The sequence below is a fragment of the Ascaphus truei genome, chromosome 3 (genome assembly GCF_040206685.1).
Source record: "Ascaphus truei isolate aAscTru1 chromosome 3, aAscTru1.hap1, whole genome shotgun sequence".
NCBI classification, from domain to species: Eukaryota; Metazoa; Chordata; class Amphibia; order Anura; family Ascaphidae; genus Ascaphus; species Ascaphus truei.
The window spans coordinates 3,729,264-3,752,665 of NC_134485.1; the positions used below are offsets into that span (position 1 = coordinate 3,729,264).

Sequence of the window (23,402 nt, forward strand, 5' to 3'; positions counted from 1 at the left end):
AAAGCTGCCCCCCCAAATACATGTAGTATACAGCAAAGCTGCCTCCCCATATACATGCAGTATACAGCAAAGCTGCCTCCCCATATACATGCAGTATACAGCAAAGCTGCCTCCCCATATACATGTAGTATACACAAAAGCTGCCCCCCCCCAAATACATGTAGTATATACAAAAGCTGCCACCCCCAAATACATGTAGTATATACAAAAGCTGCCCCCCCAAATACCTGTAGTATACACAAAAGCTGCCCCCCCAAATACATGTAGTATACACAAAAGCTGCCCCCCCATCCCCATATACATGTAGTATACAGCAAAGCTACCTCCCCATATACATGCAGTATACAGCAAAGCTACCTCCCCATATACATGTAGTATACAGCAACGCTGCCTCCCCATATACATGTAGTGTACAGCAAAGCTACCTCCCCATATATATGTAGTATACAGCAAAGCTACCTCCCCATATATATGCAGTATACAGCAAAGCTGCCTCCCCATATACATGTAGTATACACAAAAGCTGCCCCCCCCAAAATACATGTAGTATATACAAAAGCTGCCACCCCCAAATACATGTAGTATATACAAAAGCTGCCCCCCCAAATACATGTAGTATATACAAAAGCTGCCCCCCCCAAATACATGTAGTATACACAAAAGCTGCCCCCCCATCCCCATATACATGTAGTATACAGCAAAGCTACCTCCCCATATACATGCAGTATACAGCAAAGCTACCTCCCCATATACATGCAGTATACAGCAAAGCTGCCTCCCCATATACATGCAGTATACAGCAAAGCTACCTCCCCATATACATGTAGTATACAGCAACGCTGCCTCCCCATATACATGTAGTGTACAGCAAAGCTACCTCCCCATATATATGTAGTATACAGCAAAGCTACCTCCCCATATATATGCAGTATACAGCAAAGCTGCCTCCCCATATACATGTAGTATACACAAAAGCTGCCCCCCCCCAAATACATGTAGTATATACAAAAGCTGCCACCCCCAAATACATGTAGTATATACAAAAGCTGCCCCCCCAAATACCTGTAGTATACACAAAAGCTGCCCCCCCAAATACATGTAGTATACACAAAAGCTGCCCCCCCATCCCCATATACATGTAGTATACAGCAAAGCTACCTCCCCATATACATGCAGTATACAGCAAAGCTACCTCCCCATATACATGTAGTATACAGCAACGCTGCCTCCCCATATACATGTAGTGTACAGCAAAGCTACCTCCCCATATATATGTAGTATACAGCAAAGCTACCTCCCCATATATATGCAGTATACAGCAAAGCTGCCTCCCCATATACATGTAGTATACACAAAAGCTGCCCCCCCCAAAATACATGTAGTATATACAAAAGCTGCCACCCCCAAATACATGTAGTATATACAAAAGCTGCCCCCCCAAATACATGTAGTATATACAAAAGCTGCCCCCCCCAAATACATGTAGTATACACAAAAGCTGCCCCCCCATCCCCATATACATGTAGTATACAGCAAAGCTACCTCCCCATATACATGCAGTATACAGCAAAGCTACCTCCCCATATACATGTAGTATACAGCAACGCTGCCTCCCCATATACATGTAGTGTACAGAAAAGCTACCTCCCCATATACATGTAGTATACAGCAAAGCTACCTCCCCATATACATGTAGTATACAGCAAAGCTGCCTCCCCATATATATGTAGTGTACAGCAAAGCTACCTCCCCATATACATGCAGTATACAGCAAAGCTACCTCCCCATATACATGCAGTATACAGCAACGCTGCCTCCCCATATACATGTAATATACAGCAAAGCTACCTCCCCATATACATGTAGTATACAGCAAAGCTACCTCCCCATATACATGTAGTATACAGCAACGCTGCCTCCCCATATACATGTAGTATACAGCAACGCTACCTTCCCATATACATGTAGTATACAGCAAAGCTGCCTCCCAATATACATGTAGTATACAGCAAAGCTACCTCCCCATATACATGTAGTATACAGCAAAGCTACCTCCCCCTATACATGCAGTATACTGTACAGCAAAGCTGCCTCCCCATATACATGCAGTATACAGCAAAGCTGCCTCCCCATATACACGTAGTATACAGCAAAGCTGCTTCCTCATATACATGTAGTATACAGCAAAGCTGCCTCCCAATATACATGTAGTATACAGCAAAGCTGCCTCCCAATATACATGTAGTATACAGCAAAGCTGCCTCCCAATATACACGTAGTATACAGCAAGCTGCTTCCTCATATACATGTAGTATACAGCAAAGCTGCCTCCCCATATACATGTAGTATACAGCAAAGCTGCCTCCCAATATACACGTAGTGTACAGCAAAGCTACCTCCCCATATACATGTAGTATACAGCAAAGCTACCTCCCCATATACATGTAGTATACAGCAACGCTGCCTCCCCATATACATGTAGTATACAGCAAAGCTACCTCCCCATATACATGTAGTGTACAGCAAAGCTACCTCCCCATATACATGTAGTATACAGCAAAGCTACCTCCCCATATACATGTAGTGTACAGCAAAGCTACCTCCCCATATACATGTAGTATACAGCAAAGCTACCTCCCCATATACATGTAGTGTACAGCAAAGCTGCCTCCCCATATATGTAGTATACAGCAAAGCTACCTCCCCATATACATGTAGTATACAGCAAAGCTGCCTCCCCATATACATGTAGTGTACAGCAAAGCTGCCTCCCCATATACATGCAGTATACAGCAAAGCTACCTCCCCATATACATGTAGTATACAACAAATCTGTCTCCCCATATACATGTAGTATACAGCAAAGCTGCCTCCCCATATACATGTAGTATACAGCAAAGCTACCTCCCCATATACATGTAGTATACAGCAAAGTTGCCTCCCCATATACATGTAGTATACAGCAAAGTTGCCTCCCCATATACATGTAGTATACAACAAATCTGTCTCCCCATATACATGTAATATACAGCAAAGCTGCCTCCCCATATACATGTAGTATACAGCAAAGCTACCCACATATACATGTAGTATACACTAAAGAATCCCCATATACATGCAGTATACACTAAAGCTGCCACCCCATATACATGTAGTGTCCAGCAAAGCTACCCACATATACATGCAGTATACAGCAAAGCTACCTCCCCATATACATGTAGTATACACTAAAGAATCCCCATATACATGTAGTATACAGCAAAGCCACCTCCCTAAATACTTGTAGTATACAGCAAAGCTGTCTCCCCATATACATGTAATTTACAGCAAAGCTACCTCCCCATATACATGTAGTATACACTAAAGAATCCCCATATACATGTAGTATACAGCAAAGCCACCTCCCTAAATACTTGTAGTATACAGCAAAGCTGTCTCCCCATATACATGTAGTATACAGCAACGCTGCCTTCCCATATACATGTAATTTACAGCAAAGCTGCCCCCCATATACATGTGCTATACAGCAAAGCTGCCTCCTCATATACATGTTGTATACAGCAAAGCTGCCGCCTCATATACATGTTGTATACAGCAAAGCTGCCGCCTCATATACATGTCGTGAACAACATTATACTCAGTGTATGTAATGGTGAAGGGGTTAATCAGGCTCACTAATAAAGGTTCGGACCACTGACCCCTGATCCGTGTGTTGGGTTCCTAAAGTGTCAGCTCTTGGACCCAGATGTCCTAAATGCATTACTGTGACTGTGTGCAAATTATGCGACATTAAAGATTTCTGTGTGTTTTGCCTTTACTGGGGTGCTGGGAGATTTCTAGGCTGTAAGTTTCAGGGTGGGTTTGTGGAGAAAGTCTTTACAAAATGTGTCTCTGTATCGGGGGTTCCGGAGTTCTGGGGTACCCCAAGAGTTGGATCCGAGAATCGAGTGAGATTCTCGGATACAGCCAAGCACATTGCTCCGGGCAAACTCTGACTCTGAAAGCGATATTACGACTCACCGCCAGGATTCCCGCTGCAGCATCTTACAGGCAAGGTAAACGGGCATGAAGGGGTTAATGTATACCTGCGATCACCCATGGGGTCCCTAGTAGACAGCGGGGTTCCTAGTATAAAGAGTGGTACCCAGATACATGCCCAGCTACCCTGCACCTAGTATAGGGTTTCAGGGGGGCACTCCAGTTAAGTAATAAAGCTGAGAGTGGTTCGTGTGTGTAAAAGTTTTAAGAGTTAGTTTTCTAAAGTGTTCCAAGTATGAGGCTAGTGAGTGTAGGCAGTATATACACTCACTCCCTCCCTGACACCAGAACAGGGACTTATATATCTTACCACACATAATACAGGACACAGCATATTTTATTCAAGGATTTTATTTAATAGGTAACATGTAACATGTACTGGTAACATGTAAATGAACTGTGGGATTTCAAATTATGGAATCCGAGGGCCCAGATGGCTACCAAGCTTGGGGCCTCTGGGTCTGTGCGGACTTGAAAGCCTCCGGGATGCCAAGGTGTTAGACCAGGAGGGTTACTGCAGTTCTGCCTGAGTTCCCACATCCTGTGCTAACACAGCACTATCCGGCCACCATTTCCCAGAGCCCAGACTCTGTGGAGCCTGGGCAGCGGGTGGGCTCAGTATGCAAAGAGGCAGAGGTGCCCGGTTGGTGCATGCCCCTTTGCAGAATGAGAAAATGTGCCCTCCCGGCTTTACATACCGGCAAATCGGTGATTGGCTGGCAGGGAAATTCCCACACTCTGATAGGCTGTGGAGGTTGGTGAATGAGATACTGTAACCCATGAGGGGACTTGCAGCCAATCAGGGGCACAGATTCCAAGCGCCAAACCAATAGCGGCAAATTCAAAGATGCTCTGTGCTGAATAGACGCGAGCCGGCTTCAAGGATTTTCAACTCAGAAAAGTTTCTAAGTCCCGCTTCTGAGGACGTAGCGGTCGCGGTCGGCATTGCGCCGAAATCAGTTCCAGGACTTTCGTGAGTACTTACCGGTCAAAGAAAAGGTCCTACAGAGACCCCCGATCAACCAATCCCCCCACAGCCAATCAGCCTAGCGCCTCCACCCTACCCAACCAATCAGCCTAGCGCCTCCACCCTACCCAACCAATCAGCCTAGCGCCTCCACCCTACCCAACCAATCAGCCTGGCACCTCCACCCTACCCAACCAATCAGCCTAGCGCCTCCACCCTACCCAACCAATCAGCCTAGCGCCTCCACCCTACCCAACCAATCAGCCTAGCGCCTCCACCCTACCCAACCAATCAGGCCTGCAATCAACCCCTCCACTCCTTAACCAATTGAGCCGATACCCTCACCCCCACCCCCACTAAAAACAACCCCCCTCGCCTTTCCCCGTTTAATAATTCAACAATTAAAGAAATATATTTAATTGAGCACATACTCGTTCCTACTTTAACCCCTGTGCTGCTGTATTGCTTTGTAACACAATACTTTGCAAGCCCCCCCCCCCCAGCAGTGAAAGAGTTAATACGTATACAAGTAAGGCTGCGCTTCTAGTAATAGCGCCTGCGACGTGCTCGCGACCGCTGACATCACACGCCGCAATCGCAATAGCGAAAGTTGCACTCTAGTAGTGTGATTTCGCTTTCGGCAAGGCGCGGTGACGTCAGCAAGGGGGAAGGCACAAAAGGCAAGAGGGAGGTGTGATTGGCTCGCTGCCAGTCACGTGACGCGGCCGTCGCTGTGTATCACAAAAGCCATTCACTACAGCGATTTTGGTCTCCTTGTCGCTACCCAGCGCCGTCACGTTCGCGCCCACTATGGCCACCCATGACAGACTACATGTACTTTTTTGGCGCTGCGCACACCCGCCATTACTGTAAGCGCAGCCTAAATAACATTACATGAAGCTACAGTACCCTAAACATGGCTCCCGTGTAGTTTCCTCGCCTGCCATAACAGTATGATAAGAAATATTTCCATTTTCATTTGCACTCATTAAAATTTGAATATCTACAAAATCTGCACCTAACATGTTAAAACTTGAATACTTAGAAGACCAACCTGCACCTTATCTCTGCACCGTATCTCTGCACCTTATCTCTGCACCTTATCTGCACCTTATCTCTGCACCTTATCTGCACCTGCACCTTATCTCTGCACCTTATCTCTGCACCTTATCTCTGCACCTTATCTCTGCACCGTATCTCTGCACCTTATCTCTGCACCTTATCTCTGCACCGTATCTCTGCAGCATATGTACCTCCCAGTTAGAGAAAGCAGTGACACAGGAGCACTTACATGAGAATAAGCCATTCAAATCTGTTTCACTTTCTCCCGAGACACTACCCGCTGCCACTCATCTTCTCCTTAACTCCCTCTCCCGGCTTCCCATCACATGTCTTATCCCCCGCAACCTTCTCCTCCTTACCTTCAAGGGTCTCCCCTCCTCTGCTCCTCCATGTATATCAGCTTTCATCTCTCGCTGTGTCCTGCTCGTCTCCTGCGCTCTGCCCATAACTGGCTAAATTCCACTACGTTCACCTCTACTGTTCTCTCACTTTAAACCCTTTTCCCCTCACTGCCCCTTACCTGTGGGACTCCCTCACACTCAGTATACACCGAGCACCCTCTCTCCCTCACTGCCCCTTACCTGTGGGACTCCCTCACACTCAGTATACGCCGAGCACCCGCTCTCCCTCACTGCCCCTTACCTGTGGGACTCCCTCACACTCAGTATACACCGAGCACCCTCTCTCCCTCACTGCCCCTTACCTGTGGGACTCCCTCACACTCAGTATATACCGAGCACCCTCTCTCCCTCACTGCCCCTTACCTGTGGGACTCCCTCACACTCAGTATATACCGAGCACCCTCTCTCCCTCACTGCCCCTTACCTGTGGGACTCCCTCACACTCAGTATATACCGAGCACCCACTCTCCCTCACTGCCCCTTCCCTGTGGGACTCCCTCACACTCAGTATATACCGAGCACCCTCTCTCCCTCACTGTCCCTTACCTGTGGGACTCCCTCACACTCAGTATATACCGAGCACCCACTCTCCCTCACTGCCCCTTCCCTGTGGGACTCCCTCACACTCAGTATATACCGAGCACCCTCTCTCCCTCACTGCCCCTTACCTGTGGGACTCCCTCACACTCAGTATACACCGAGCACCCGCTCTCCCTCACTGCCCCTTACCTGTGGGACTCCCTCACACTCAGTATATACCGAGCACCCGCTCTCCCTCACTGCCCCTTACCTGTGGGACTCCCTCACACTCAGTATATACCGAGCACCCGCTCTCCCTCACTGCCCCTTACCTGTGGGACTCCCTCACACTCAGTATACACCGAGCACCTTCTCTCCCTCACTGCCCCTTACCTGTGGGACTCCCTCACACTCAGTATATACCGAGCACCGTCTCTCCCTCACTGCCCCTTACCTGTGGGACTCCCTCACACTCAGTATACACGAGCACCTTCTCTCCCTCACTGCCCCTTACCTGTGGGACTCCCTCACACTCAGTATACGCAAAGCACCCTCTCTCCTCACTGCCCCTTACCTGTGGGACTCCCTCACACTCAGTATACACCGAGCACACTCTCTCCCCCCTTCAAGACAAACCTTAAAACTCACCTCTTAAAAGAAGCCTCCCAATAGCCTGGACTCATGGCTACTGTCCCACACTCAGTCACTCCTACCAAACATTGTGGCCAAGCACTGCCATCTACTGCACTTATTCCCTCACCTGCTGTCTCTGTAACTCTCCCAACATACCACTTAGAGTGTAAGCTCTCTGGGGCAGGGATTTCCTTTCCTAGTGTCTGACTTTGCTGCGTTTATTGAATTATAATTCCCTGTACTGTATTGTCTGTGTAAAATGCAGAGTACACTTTGGGCGCTATATACAGGTGTGGTGCGATTCACGTTTCGCCGTGTGGCACTTGGAGCGGGTGGAGCGCGGACGCGATCGCAGCCCAGCGCCGGGTGAATTTCTCACAAGGATAACGCATGCAGTGGGGGGGGGGGGGTGGGGGGGGGGGGGGGTGGGGGGGGGGGGGGTCCCTGCTTCTGGATGGGACTCTCACAGTGTTAATCCTACCGGTCCATCGCTATTACACTGGTGGCGCCCCAGTAGGGGTAGCGCAGCGAGAAGCAGGGATCCCCGTCACGTTAATCCCTTCAAGGCAGCATTACTGGGTTTATGGGCAGGGGGGGACGGCGAGCGGGCCATGGTCGGGCTCCGTGCAACAGCAGTTTTCCTCGCACCCACATGGAACTTAATTACAGTAGTACATACAGGCCGCCGGGTGCGGGTGCACCAAGCAGGCGATGTGACGCTTACTGGGGACATTAATGATTGATCCTGCACGGGAGCGACATGTATATCTCACCAGCACTATACGGGAACACTTTCTGTGCGGCTGAAGTATTTGCCACAGTTGAACAATCAGCAAGACGCCATTCTTCCTGCTTCAGCGACTTGGCAAACTCTTTTGACGCTGAGATTCTCTCGCTGCCGCAGCAGAGAAGACGCATGTCACACAAACACACCACACCTCATACTTTCCTCTCCCGCCCGCCTCGCTACCTTTGCCGCCCTGCTGCGCTGCCGGAGCTGTATCTGTAATAATGCAACCGTTGCCATGGCAACTGACGGTGATGCAATGAATCCAGCCTCCGTCCAGCATTAAGTAGAAAGAAAAAGCCGGCTCTTAATCCCTCATTTAAATATCCTCCACAACAGCAGCAGCCTGCGCAGAACGCACCGTTTCAGTTACCCATGTGAGAAAGCCACGGGAAAAACCCCAAAAAGAAACGTGGCATCTAAACATGGATTCCAGCAATCGGAGGCGAAGGATTTTACTGGGACAGTTTGTCAGTGATCTTAGCTTTATACATTTTATTACGCTCCACCGCGCAACCGCCATTATGCTCTGGAAACGTACGCGTGGGAGTGTTGGACCTGAAACCCCTAGACTAGAGCTGGTCAACTCCAGTCCTCAAGGGCCACCAACAGGTCAGGTTTTCAGGATATCCCTGCTTCAGCACAGGTGGCTCAATCAGTGGCTCAGTCAAAGACCCAGCCACTAATTGAGCCCCCCTGTGCTGAAGCAGGGATATCCTGCAGTTGTTTCATGTCAAACAAAACATTGGCCCCACAGAGAAAGAAGAGCGGGCTTCCCCTGGGATATAATGCAAAGTAAAAATAAGGAGGGGGGCAGCGCAGATCCCAAGGTACCCCGAGAATCACTGTCCCCCAAGTGCGCTGTGTGAATGACAAGGTTGCACATTTCTGAAACGAATATCATGAGCGACAATGTGACCAATGCAAAGAGAGATTAACAGCACAGTGACAAGCAGAAACCGTGAGATAATATGAACAAGGAAACATTTATTAAGGGGGGTCAGGAGGGAGGGGGGGTCAGGAGGGAGGGGGAGTCAGGAAGGGGGGGGTAAGGAGGGGGGGGGGTCACGAGGGAGGGGGGGTCAGGAGGGGGGGGGGTAACCAATACAACAAAAGGAAAAATGTAAGAAATAAGTGAATAAAAGTCCTCTAAAAAACAAAGACATCCCCCAAAAGATCCTGTATGGTGCTCCCCCAAAGAATACACAGACATCCATTCATAGGGAAATCTTAAGATCTAAAAAAGTGTGTTCCCATTGTGTCGAAAATGTATTTTAGACAAAAAAAAGCACTCAAAAAAGTATAACAAAAGCTTATTATGGGGACGTAGCGGCAGAGGAAGTTCACGCTCTGATGGCTTAGCGGCAGAGGAAGGTCACGCTCTGATGGCGTAGCGGCAGAGGAAGGTCACGCTCTGATGGCGTAGCGGCAGAGGAAGGTCACGCTCTGGTGGCGTAGCGGCAGAGGAAGGTCACGCTCTGATGGTGTAGCGGCAGAGGAAGGTCACGCTCTGATGGTGTAGCGGCAGAGGAAGGTCACGCTCTGATGGTGTAGCGGCAGAGGTAGGTCACGCTCTGATGGTGTAGCGGCAGAGGAAGGTCACGCTCTGATGGCGTAGCGTCAGAGGAAGGTCACGCTCTGATGGCATAGCGGCAGAGGGAGGTCACGCTCTGATGGTGTAGCGGCAGAGGAAGGTCACGCTCTGATGGCGTAGCGTCAGAGGAAGGTCACGCTCTGGTGGCGTAGCGGCAGAGGAAGGCCACGCTCTGATGGTGTAGCGGCAGAGGAAGGTCACGCTCTGATGGCGTAGCGGCAGAGGGAGGTCACGCTCTGATGGTGTAGCGGCAGTGGAAGGTCACGCTCTGATGGTGTAGCGGCAGAGGAAGGTCACGCTGTGATGGCGTAGCGGCAGAGGAAGGTCACGCTGTGATGGCGTAGCGGCAGAGGAAGGTCACGCTCTGATGGCGTAGCGGCAGAGGAAGGTCACGCTCTGATGGCGTAGCGGCAGAGGAAGGTCACGCTCTGATGGTGTAGCGGCAGAGGAAGGTCACGCTCTGATGGTGTAGCGGCAGAGGAAGGTCACGCTCTGATGGTGTAGCGGCAGAGGAAGGTCACGCTCTGATGGTGTAGCGGCAGAGGAAGGTCACGCTCTGATGGTGTAGCGGCAGAGGAAGGTCACGCTCTGATGGTGTAGCGGCAGAGGAAGGTCACGCTCTGATGGTGTAGCGGCAGAGGAAGGTCACGCTCTGATGGCGTAGCGGCAGAGGTAGGTCACGCTCTGATGGTGTAGCGGCAGAGGAAGGTCACGCTCTGATGGTGTAGCGGCAGAGGAAGGTCACGCTCTGATGGCGTAGCGGCAGAGGAAGGTCACGCTCTGATGGCGTAGCGGCAGAGGAAGGTCACGCTCTGATGGCGTAGCGGCAGAGGAAGGTCACGCTCTGATGGTGTAGCGGCAGAGGAAGGTCACGCTCTGATGGCGTAGCGGCAGAGGAAGGTCACGCTCTGATGGCGTAGCGGCAGAGGAAGGTCACGCTCTGATGGTGTAGCGGCAGAGGAAGGTCACGCTCTGATGGCGTAGCGGCAGGGGAAGGTCACGCTCTGATGGCGTAGCGGCAGAGGAAGGTCACGCTCTGATGGTGTAGCGGCAGAGGAAGGTCACACTCTGATGGTGTAGCGGCAGAGGAAGGTCACGCTCTGATGGTGTAGCGACAGAGGTAGGTCACGCTCTGATGGTGTAGCGGCAGAGGAAGGTCACGCTCTGATGGTGTAGCGGCAGAGGAAGGTCACGCTCTGATGGTGTAGCGGCAGAGGAAGGTCACGCTCTGATGGTGTAGCGGCAGAGGAAGGTCACGCTCTGATGGTGTAGCGGCAGAGGAAGGTCACGCTCTGAAGGACAGTGAAAAGACAAGGCGCACAACGCACATCGTGAAATACAGTTTAAAGTGTTTGTTTTACTAGACAATAAGTTCTGCGTACATCAATATGTTTAAAATCAAGCGTTTGTTAAGTGGGGTTACCACACAAGGGAACAGCTGGACTCATCAGTCTTCACCCGCTGTGAAGAGAGGAACCGGAGACTCACGATCATCTGACCGGGTAGGTGGAGAGGGGGGGGGGCCCTCTGGATCCGTGAAGGCCACTCACTCCGTTCCTGGATGCTGAGGTGAAAAATCCGCCGTGTGGATATTCAAACAGGTCCCTGCAGCGTGTGCAGTCTGCTCTGCTGTTGTTCTTCACTGTCACACGCCGACAGAACGCCTCTGCGTCTCACGGGACGCCCGCTGATGACGTCACTGGCTTAGTGCAAAGCCCAAGGCAATGTCTGTGGTGTCCACAGTGTTAGGGCAAAGCGCTGAACGGCAAACAGGAAGGCATAGATGACAAACAGCAGGGAGAACATGAATTGCTCCCTAGGGTCGTCTCAATCAGCGCTGCTCCCTTCCCCCGTTACCACACGAGAACGCTTATATCTGCTCCCGGGATCACAAGCCAGGTTTGGATCACGCATGCGCAGAAGCTTATCGGCGTGCTGTCGGCGTTTGACAGAGAAGAATAACAGCAGAGCAGACTGCACACGCTGTAGGGACTTGTTTGTGTATCCACACGGCGGATTTTTCACCTCAGCATCCAGGAACGGGTGAAGTGGCCTTCACGGATCCAGAGGGCCCCCCCCCCCCCTCCACCTACCCGGTCAGATGATCGTGAGTCTCCGGTTCCTCTCTTCACAGCGGGTGAAGACTGATGAGTCCAGCTGTTCCCTTGTGTGGTAACCCCACTTAACAAACGCTTGATTTTAAACATATTGATGTACGCAGAACTTATTATTGTCTAGTAAAACTAACACTTTAAACTGTATTTCACGATGTGCGTTGTGCGCCTTGTCTTTTCTCTGTTCTTCTAGTCCTCGGGGTGCCGAGCTACCTCTCAAGAAGGGCTGCAGACGCACTTATTGTGAAGTCACACCTACAAGGTCATCACTATTGTTTATAAATATATATATATTCACTTTATTTTAATTTTATCACAATCATCACGGTATTAGCTGAGCACTATCACTGTTTTTCCATTTGTCACGCTCTGAAGGGTCTGACTAGAGATGGGCAAAAGTGTCAGAGTTCGGACCACGAATATTCGCCCAAACTTTTCTATTTCTTCGTAAACCCAGAAAAGTTTGTTTTATTGTAAAAAAAAATGTCACTCAAAAGCATGCAATTCCGCCTATTCGCCACTAGAGTTCCCTTCCATGAACATTGTAAAGTTTGTACGGAACCTGAAATATGGCTTTTGCTAGAGAGGAAGAGAGAGAGAAGGAGAGAAGAGAAGGGAAGGAGAGAAGGGAAGGAGGGGGGGAGAGAGATAAGGGCAGAAGGAGGGTGAGGGGGAAGAGAGAGAGAAGGGAAGGAGGGGTTGAGGGGGAAGAGAGAGAACGGAAGGAAGGGGAGGGAGAGAAGGGAAAAAGGGGGAAGGGTGTGAGAGCGAAAGAAAGGAGGGGGGAGGGTGTGAGAGAGCGAAAGAAAGGAGGGGGGAGGGTGTGAGAGAGAGCGAGAGAATTGAAGGACGGGGAGGGTGTGAGAGAGCGAGAGAAGGGAAGGAGGGGGAGGTTGTGAGAGAAAGTGAGAGAAGGGGCGGCTGGGGGAGGGGGTGTGAGAGAGTGAGAGAAGGGAAGGAGGGGGTGTGAGAGCGAGAGAAGGGAAGGAGGGGAGAGAGCGAGAGAAGGGAAGGAGGGGGGAGGGTGTGAGAGAGTGCGAGAGAAGGGAAGGAAGGTATGTGTGAGAGAGAGAAAGACGGGGGAGGGTGTCCCAGATATCGCCAGTATCGCAGTATCACACGTATCGCAGGTATCTCACGTATCGAAGGTATCGCAGGTGTGCTCTTATTGGTGCACAGTTGTCTCCCAACATTTGGGGTGGGGTGGTAAATATAGCACTTGAGACTCTAGTTAGGACTCACTCCCCCCTTCTCTCCCCCTCCCCATCTACCTCTCCCATCTCCCCTGCCTCTACACCCCTCTCTCTCCCCTCCCTCCCCCTGTCCCCCTCTCCTCCCCTCTCTCCCTCTACCCCTGTCTCCCTCTCTCCCTCCTCATGTCTAAGTATGAGACTGCTATTAGGCGGTGGCTACCAGTCTGCCCTCCCTGGCAGTAAGCCCTGGTAAGAACAGGCCTGCCAGTACTTATCATGGGTTTTCCTTACTCCCTTCAGTACCATTGAGTGACAGGGGGAGGAGGTGGAACCCTGCCTGAGTTCACCCAATCGTGGGTCAGACCTGGTGCCCTCCTCCTGGCTGTACTTAAGGGGGATTGTCGACCAAACTCAGTAGTACCTCTCCCCGCTTGAGAGAGGCAGGTCACACAGCAGAGTGTCTGAACATTGGGCCTTCCCTGTTCCTCTTCCCCTCGGGGGATAGTGAGTGTGTACCTTTCCTCTGCCTCTGCAAGAGGGGCAGGGAAGAGCAAGGACAGCTGCGGGGGCCCTTGACCCGTAGTGGATGTCCAGGGACCATACTACAGCTGGATACAACACCAGAGACTGCATAGGGCAGAGGCCTGCTGTAACTGTATTGTACTGAACAGAATAAAGCCGATCCTGTTTCATATACCTCCTGTCTGGTGTGTGATCTTACTGGGGAAGGAGAAGGGGTATTTATACCATAGGGGATCGCCTCCATACATCTGGAGCCTGCGGCAGATGGAGGCGCTGCACTGCCAGAGAACCCTGTGGGGTATGTACCCCCGAAACCTGTCCTGTGTCCCCACAACCATCGGTGGACGACTCGGCCCTCCTACTTACCAACAGGCAGCATGCACCACACACGCTGTAATGGCAGAATCTCCCATCGGGTGGGGGAAACACCGTTACACTCATATTACAGATCACACCGTTACATTCATATTACAGATCACACCGACACACTCATATTACAGATCACACCGTTACACTCATATTACAGATCACACCGACACACACATATTACAGATCACACAGTTACACTCATATTACAGATCACACCGTTACACTCATATTACAGATCACACCGTTACACTCATATTACAGATCACACCGTGACACTCATATTACAGATCACACCGTGACACTCATATTACAGATCACACCGTGACACGCATATTACAGATCACACCGTTACATTCATATTACAGATCACACCGACACACTCATATTCACACCGTTACACTCATATTACAGATCACACCGTTACACTCATATTACAGATCACACCGTGACACTCATATTACAGATCACACCGTTACACTCATATTACAGATCACACAGTTACACTCATATTACAGATCACACCGTCACACTCATATTACAGATCACACCGTTACACTCATATTACAGATCACACCGTTACACTCATATTACAGATCACACCGTTACACTCATATTACAGATCACACCGTTACACTCATATTACAGATCACACCGTTACACTCATATTACAGATCACACAGTTACACTCATATTACAGATCACACCGTTACACTCATATTACAGATCACACCGTCACACTCATATTACAGATCACACCGTTACACTCATATTACAGATCACACCGTTACACTCATATTACAGATCACACCGTTACACTCATATTACAGATCACACCGTTACACTCATATTACAGATCACACCGACACACTCATATTACAGATCACACCGTTACACTCATATTACAGATCACACCGTTACACTCATATTACAGATCACTGTTACGCCGGTGCTGCCCGCAGACCAGACCCGTCCCCTGTGCTGAGGTGGGACGTAGGGATACACGCACCCGCAGCAAAGGGAGCGTGTCCGGAGTGTGGTGTTATTGTTGCCAGGCTAGGTATAGTAAGGAAGACAATACTTGCCGGTACCGGTAGTAGAGGAGGAGTAGTTATTGCCGTTGCCAAGATCAGGGATGCCAGAAGTCACGAAGTCCAAGTAGAGCCAAAGTCGAAAGCCAGAGGGGGTAGTCGTCCAATCCGCGTCAATCCTGAGGAGTCACTGAGAGAGTAGTCAAATGCTTCCATCCAGAACTATGTCGAGCGACGAGTGATGGGAAGCACAGGCATAATAAAGCTGGGCAGGCCAATGGGAAAAGGGGGCAGGCCTGGAGGACTGCAAGGAGTCCTCCCTGATAGGAGGGAGGTGTTACAGCCCAGCTGAGTGTAGTCATTGATTTTCATGGAACTGTGTGATGCTTGGGGGCGACGCCTCACTGCAGAAGCAGTGGTTAAAAGTGCTCTGTTAGGCGTGTGCTCTGTAAGCTGGGAATGCATGCACATAACGTCTGGGGCTGGCGTGCGTGTAGGTGTGCGTGCAGGAGGGCGTGGGCGTGCCCGGCGCTGAGCAGAGGAATCACCGAGGGGAGTGATCCCGCGATGGCGGCAGGGGTGAGGAGAACGCCGATTCCTGACAGTACCCCCCTCTTCAGGAACGGCCTCAGGACGGTCCAAGAACGGTTTCTCTGGAAACTTTTTCCTGAAGGATTTAAGAAGGGCCGGGGCATGAATGTCCTTTGAAGGTACCCAGGATCTCTCTTCAGGGCCAAAACCCTTCCACTGCACCAAGAACTGGAGCTGACCCCTGGATAGGCGAGAATCCAAAAGAAAGTGAACTTCGTATTCCTCGTTATTTTGTACAGTAATGGGATCCGGTTTACGAGTCTGATCCGGAAAGAATTGACTGGAGATAAATGGTTTTAAGAGGGACACATGAAAGACATTGGGAATCTTCATACTGGGTGGTAGTTGGAGCCGGAATGCCACAGGATTGATTTGTTCACAAATGTTCACAAATAGGGAAGGGTCCCAGGAACTTAGGTGCCAGTTTAGGAGATGGTACCTTGAGGTGGATATTCCTAGAGGAGAGCCATACCAAATCCCCTGGTTTGTAACTGGGCGCCGAACGACGACGACGATCGGCCTGTAATTTCGATGTGCGGGAGGAGTTGAGAAGGGAAGAAATGCGTTTATCTACGGCTGGAACTCCAGAAGGAATGTTGGGGATGGGAAGACAGGGAAGGTGGAACCCATCATTTATAAAGAAGGGTGACTCCCGGGTGGACTCGTTTTTTGTAGAATTGACGGCATACTCTGCCCAAGAGAGGAGTTGAGCCCAATGATCCTGGAAATCGGATATAAAACATCTCAGATACTTCTCCAGGGATTGATTGATTCTCTCCGTTTGTCCATTGGACTGAGGATGATAGGCAGAAGAGAAGGAAGAAGAGATGCCCAATCTCTTCGTGAAAGCTCTCCAAAATTTGGATACGAACTGAGAACCTCTGTCAGAAACAATGGACGAAGGGATCCCATGAATCCGGAAAATCTGCTCCGTAAAGATATCAGCAAGGGTGGGGGAGGTGGGTAATCCTTTAAGTGGAATGAAATGGGACATCTTCGAGAACCTGTCCACGACCACCAAGATAGTGTTCAGTCCTCTGGACCTGGGCAACTCCACGATGAAGTCCATAGAAATGTGGGACCAGGGGCGGTCGGGAACTGGAAGAGGTAACAGAAAACCCTGAGGCTTTTGACGGAGAGTCTTGCTTTGAGCGCATGTGGGGCATGCGCGGGTAAACTCCAGAATATCTTGAGACATCCTTGGCCACCAGAAATTCCGACGAATGAGATCAGTAGTCTTCTTAAAACCTGGATGACCTGCAGATTTAGAGGAGTGACCCCAAGACAGGACCTCTGGAACAAATTTGGATGGTACAAAGAGTTTGTTGTCGGGAACGACCAAGTCCTTGGGAATGCGTCTCTGGGAGTGCAAAATCTTGTCAAGATTCTTGAAAGTAGACGTGGCGAGAATCCTCTCATGTGGAAGGATAGTCTCCAACGATTCCTCTGGCCTCTCTTCAGAAGAATGTATACGGGAGAGTGCGTCTGCCTTTACGTTCTTGGTCCCGGGGATATAGGACAGGTGAAAATCGAATCGAGAAAAAAAAAGAGCCCAACGAGCCAGTCGTGGACCAAGGCGTCGAGCGTTCTCTATGTAAAGAAGGTTCTTGTGGTCCGTGAGAATAGTAAACGGCTCTTTTGACCCCTCCAGCATGTGTCTCCACTCTTGAAGAGCCATCTTTACGGCCAGAAGTTCCCTGTTACCCACGTCATAGTCCCTCTCGGCGGACGAGAATTTCTTGGAAAAATATGCACAGGGATGTAACTTATCTTGGGGCGTGGGTCTCTGGGAGAGAATGGCACCAGCGCCGCAATCAGAAGCGTCGACCTCCAGGACGAAGGGAAGTTCGATGTTGGGATGACGGAGAATAGGTGCGGATATAAAGGCTTCCTTGAGTGTCTCGAAGGCGGAGATGGCCTCGGATGACCAAGCAGAAGGATCAGCTCCTTTTTTGGTGAGCGCAGTAAGGGGTGCCACAATGGTGGAAAAACTCCGTATAAACTTACGATAGTAATTAGCGAACCCTAAAAAACGTTGTATGGCCTTGAGAGAGTTGGGTCTTGGCCATTCGGTGACTGCTTGAAGTTTACCGGAGTCCATCATAAACCCCTCATCGGAAATGATATACCCCAGGAACGGAGTAGAGGTCTGATGAAAAGTGCACTTCTCCAGCTTGGCGTACAAATGGTGTTCACGGAGACGGGAAAGGACGTAGGAGGTGTGGCGTATATGGTCCTGGAGATCTTTGGAAAAAATCAGGATATCATCCAAGTATACAATAACAAAAATATTGAGTACCTTACGAAAGACGTCGTTGATGAAATCCTGGAAGACAGCGGGAGCATTACATAAGCCGAAAGACATTACCAGATATTCGTAGTGTCCACTACGCGTGTTGAAGGCCGTCTTCCATTCATCCCCCTTCCTGATGCGCACCAGGTTATAGGCACCACGCAGATCCAACTTGGAAAAAATCTTGGCCCCCTGTAATTTATCAAACAGTTCGGTAATAAGGGGAAGGGGGTAACGATTTTTAATAGTGATGTGGTTTAAACCCCTGTAGTCGATGCAAGGCCTCAACGACCCATCCTTTTTCTTGACGAAGAAGAACCCAGCCCCTGCTGGGGAATTGGAGTGACGAATAAAGCCTTTCTTGAGATTCTCCTGGATATATTCATCCATAGCGTGAGATTCTGGTAACGACAAGGGGTAGGTCTTGGACTTGGGTAGGGAGTAACCTGGAACTAGATCGATCGCACAATCGTAAGTCCTGTGTGGCGGCAAGAGGTCTGACTGTACCTTATTGAAAACGTCCCGGAAATGATGGTAAACGGAAGGTAGAATAACTTCGGGAACCGAGGTATTGGCCAGCAGTTGATGAGGCTCGCCTGACCTCGGCCTCCAAGAAATGGGAGCAGAGGAAGTCCAGTCAATGAGAGGATTGTTAAGCTGTAGCCAAGGAAGGCCAAGGGTGATGGGTATCCCAGGAGCGTGAATGGCATCGAGAACTAAGATCTCCTTGTGCAGATGTGAGGACAGAAGCAAGGGAGCTGTCTCTAAGGAGATGTGGGCCGGGGTAAGAGGACGTCCATCGATTCCGACGAGTGCGATTGGAAACTTCTTTCTCACGAGTGGTATGCGGTTTAACCTGGCGAATTCAAGATCCACGAAGTTTCCTCCAGCTCCTGAGTCGATGAAAGCGGCGGTAGAAGTCTTGAACTTATCGCCTGAAAGGGAGACTGGAAATGTAAGTTTCTTAGGGAGTTCACCTTTAGAAAGGGGACGTGGAGACATTACACCCAGAGAGAGCCCCTCTGTACTCACTGGGTGTTCCCGTTTCCCGGACGCAGTGGACACTCCCGAACCAGATGTTCCATGGATTCGCAGTAGAAACACAATCCCCCGGCGTGGCGGAACTGCCGTATCGGTGTGCGGATGCGTTGTACCCCCAATTGCATTGGCTCTGGCAACTCCAGTGCAGGACGAAGAGGTGTGGTAGCACTTGAGGGAACAGGAGTGCTGCTGAGAGTACTGGAGAACGGAACTTGAAAGTTATGGAAGCGAGTGCGCTGACACTCTGAGCGGCGTACCTGGATGCGTTGATCCACTCGGACGGCCAAATCAATCAGGACCTCCAGTTGATCCGGCCTGGATTGGCGAGAGAGTTCGTCCTTGATGGGATCTGCCAGGCCTTGCCAGAATACGGAGAAGAGAGCCTCTTGTCCCCAGTTAGTCTCGGCTGCTAGAGTCCGGAACTCCACAGCATACTGCGTCACCATTCGCCGTCCCTGAGTGATCTGGAGGAGAGAAACAGATGCCATCTCCCGACGAGCGGGGGAATCGAATACCCGTTGAAACTCAGCTTTACATGCTGGGTAATCTTGGGTAAGGTCAGAACGTCGCTCCCAAACCGGGGAAGCCCAAGCCAAGGCGCTGCCAGTGAGGAGGTTATAAATGTAGGCTACCTTCTTGCGATCAGTATTGTAGAGATGGGGGGCCATTTCAAACTGCACCTCACACTGGTTTAGGAAACCCCTACAATCTTGCGGTTCACCTGCATAAGGCTTGGGAGGAGGAATCCTTACATCTGAGCTGCTAACTGCGCTTGCGGAGTGGGGGTTTACATCTGGCGGGGTCGCGGTCGGTACCCTGTCTGAGAGTACTGCGACCTGGCGTGTAAGTGCCACAATTTGATCCGCCATGGCCTGGTTTTGCTGAAGCAGATTAGAGAGAAACTGCTATAGTTCGGTCTGGTCTGCGTCTTGTGGGCTCGACATAATGTTACGCCGGTGCTGCCCACAGACCAGACCTGTCCCCTGAGCTGAGGTGGGACGTAGGGATACACGCACCCGCAGCAAAGGGAGCGTGTCCGGAGTGTGGTGTTATTGTTGCCAGGCCAGGTATAGTAATGAAGACAATACTTGCCGGTACCGGTAGTAGAGGAGGAGTAGTTATTGCCGTTGCCAAGATCAGGGATGCCAGAAGTCACGAAGTCCAAGTAGAGCCAAAGTCGAGAGCCAGACGGGGTAGTCGTCCAATCCGCGTCAATACCTGAGGAGTCACTGAGAGAATAGTCAAATGCTTCCATCCAGAACTATGTCGAGCGACGAGTGATGGGAAGCACAGGCATAATAAGGCTGGGCAGGCCAATGGGAAAAGGGGGCAGGCCTGGAGGACTGCAAGGAGTCCTCCCTGATAGGAGGGAGGTGTTACAGCCCAGCTGAGTGTAGTCATTGATTTTCATGGAACTGTGTGATGCTTGGGGGCGACGCCTCACTGCAGGAGCAGTGGTTAAAAGTGCTCTGTTAGGCGTGTGCTCTGTAAGCTGGGAATGCATGCACATAACGTCTGGGGCTGGCGTGCGTGTAGGTGTGCGTGCAGGAGGGCGTGGGCGCTGAGCAGAGGAATCGCCGAGAGGAGTGATCCCGCGACGGCGGCAGGGGCGAGGAGCCGTGGAGGCCGGTAAGGCAGGATTTGTTTTGTGTGTCCAGAGGCTCCCTGCGGAGAGGGAGTGCTTTGTGTGGGAAGCGAGGAGAACGCCAATTCCTGACAATCACACCGTTACACTCATATTACAGATCACACCGTTACACTCATATTACAGATCACACCGTTACATTCATATTACAGATCACACCGTTACACTCATATTACAGATCACACCGTTACACTCATATTACAGATCACACCGTTACACTCATATTACAGATCACACAGTTACACTCATATTACAGATCAAACCGTTACACTCATATTACAGATCACACCGTGACACTCATATTACAGATCACACCGTTACACTCATATTACAGATCACACCGTGACACTCATATTACAGATCACACCGTTACACTCATATTACAGATCACACAGTTACACTCATATTACAGATCACACCGTCACACTCATATTACAGATCACACCGTGACATTCATATTACAGATCACACCGTGACATTCATATTACAGATCACACCGTGACACTCATATTACAGATCACACCGTTACACTCATATTACAGATCACACCGTTACACTCATATTACAGATCACACCGTTACACTCATATTACAGATCACACCGTTACACTCATATTACAGATCACACCGTGACACTCATATTACAGATCACACCGTGACACTCATATTACAGATCACACCGTGACACTCATATTACAGATCACACCGTTACACTCATATTACAGATCCCACCGTGACACTCATATTACAGATCACACCGACACACTCATATTACAGATCACACCGTGACACTCATATTACAGATCACACCGTCACACTCATATTACAGATCACACCGTTACACTCATATTACAGATCACACCGTGACACTCATATTACAGATCACACCGTGACACTCATATTACAGATCACACCGACACACTCATATTACAGATCACACCGACACACTCATATTACAGATCACACCGTGACACTCATATTACAGATCACACCGACACACTCATATTACAGATCCCACCGTTACACTCATATTACAGATCACACCGTTACACTCATATTACAGATCACACCGTTACATTCATATTACAGATCACACCGTGACACTCATATTACAGATCACACCGTTACACTCATATTACAAATCACACAGTGACACTCATATTACAGATCACACCGTTACACTCATATTACAGATCACACCGTTACACTCATATTACAGATCACACCGTGACACTCATATTACAGATCACACCGTGATACTCATATTACAGATCACACCGTTACATTCATATTTCAGATCACACCGACACACTCATATTACAGATCACACCGTTACACTCATATTACAGATCACACCGTTACACTCATATTACAGATCACACCGACACACTCATATTACAGATCACACCGTTACACTCATATTACAGATCACACCGTTACATTCATATTACAGATCACACCGTTACACTCATATTACAGATCACACCGTTACACTCATATTACAGATCACACCGTTACACTCATATTACAGATCACACCGTTACACTCATATTACAGATCACACCGTTACACTCATGTTACAGATCACACCGTTACATTCATATTACAGATCACACCGACACACTCATATTACAGATCACACCGTTACATTCATATTACAGATCACACCGACACACTCATATTACAGATCACACCGTGACACTCATATTACAGATCACACCGTTACACTCATATTACAGATCACACCGTGACACTCATATTACAGATCACACCGTTACGCTCATATTACAGATCACACCGTCACACTCATATTACAGATCACACCGTTACACTCATATTACAGATCACACCGTTACACTCATATTACAGATCACACCGTGACACTCATATTACAGATCACACCGTTACATTCATATTACAGATCACACCGTTACACTCATATTACAGATCACACCGTTACACTCATATTACAGATCCCACCGTTACACTCATATTACAGATCACACCGTTACACTCATATTACAGATCCCACCGTTACACTTATATTACAGATCACACCGTTACACTCATATTACAGATCACACCGTGACACTCATATTACAGATCACACCGTTACACTCATATTACAGATCCCACCGTGACACTCATATTACAGATCACACCGTTACACTCATATTACAGATCACACCGACACACTCATATTACAGATCACACCGTGACACTCATATTACAGATCACACCGTCACACTCATATTACCGATCACACCGTTACACTCATATTACAGATCACACCGTGACACTCATATTACAGATCACACCGTGACACTCATATTACAGATCACACCGACACACTCATATTACAGATCACACCGACACACTCATATTACAGATCACACCATGACACTCATATTACAGATCACACCGACACACTCATATTACAGATCCCACCGTTACACTCATATTACAGATCACACCGTTACACTCATATTACAGATCACACCGTGACACTCATATTACAGATCACACCGTGACACTCATATTACAGATCACACCGTGACACTCATATTACAGATCACACCGACACACTCATATTACAGATCACACCA

At 49.4% G+C, this 23,402-nt stretch overlaps 1 protein-coding gene across 1 annotated transcript in view; it reads right to left on the minus strand.

Annotated features, from left to right (window-relative positions):
• The window catches only part of TMPRSS3 (transmembrane serine protease 3), a 171,598-nt gene that overhangs the window by 20,643 nt on the left and 127,553 nt on the right, over nt 1-23,402 (minus strand). The window lies entirely within an intron of this gene.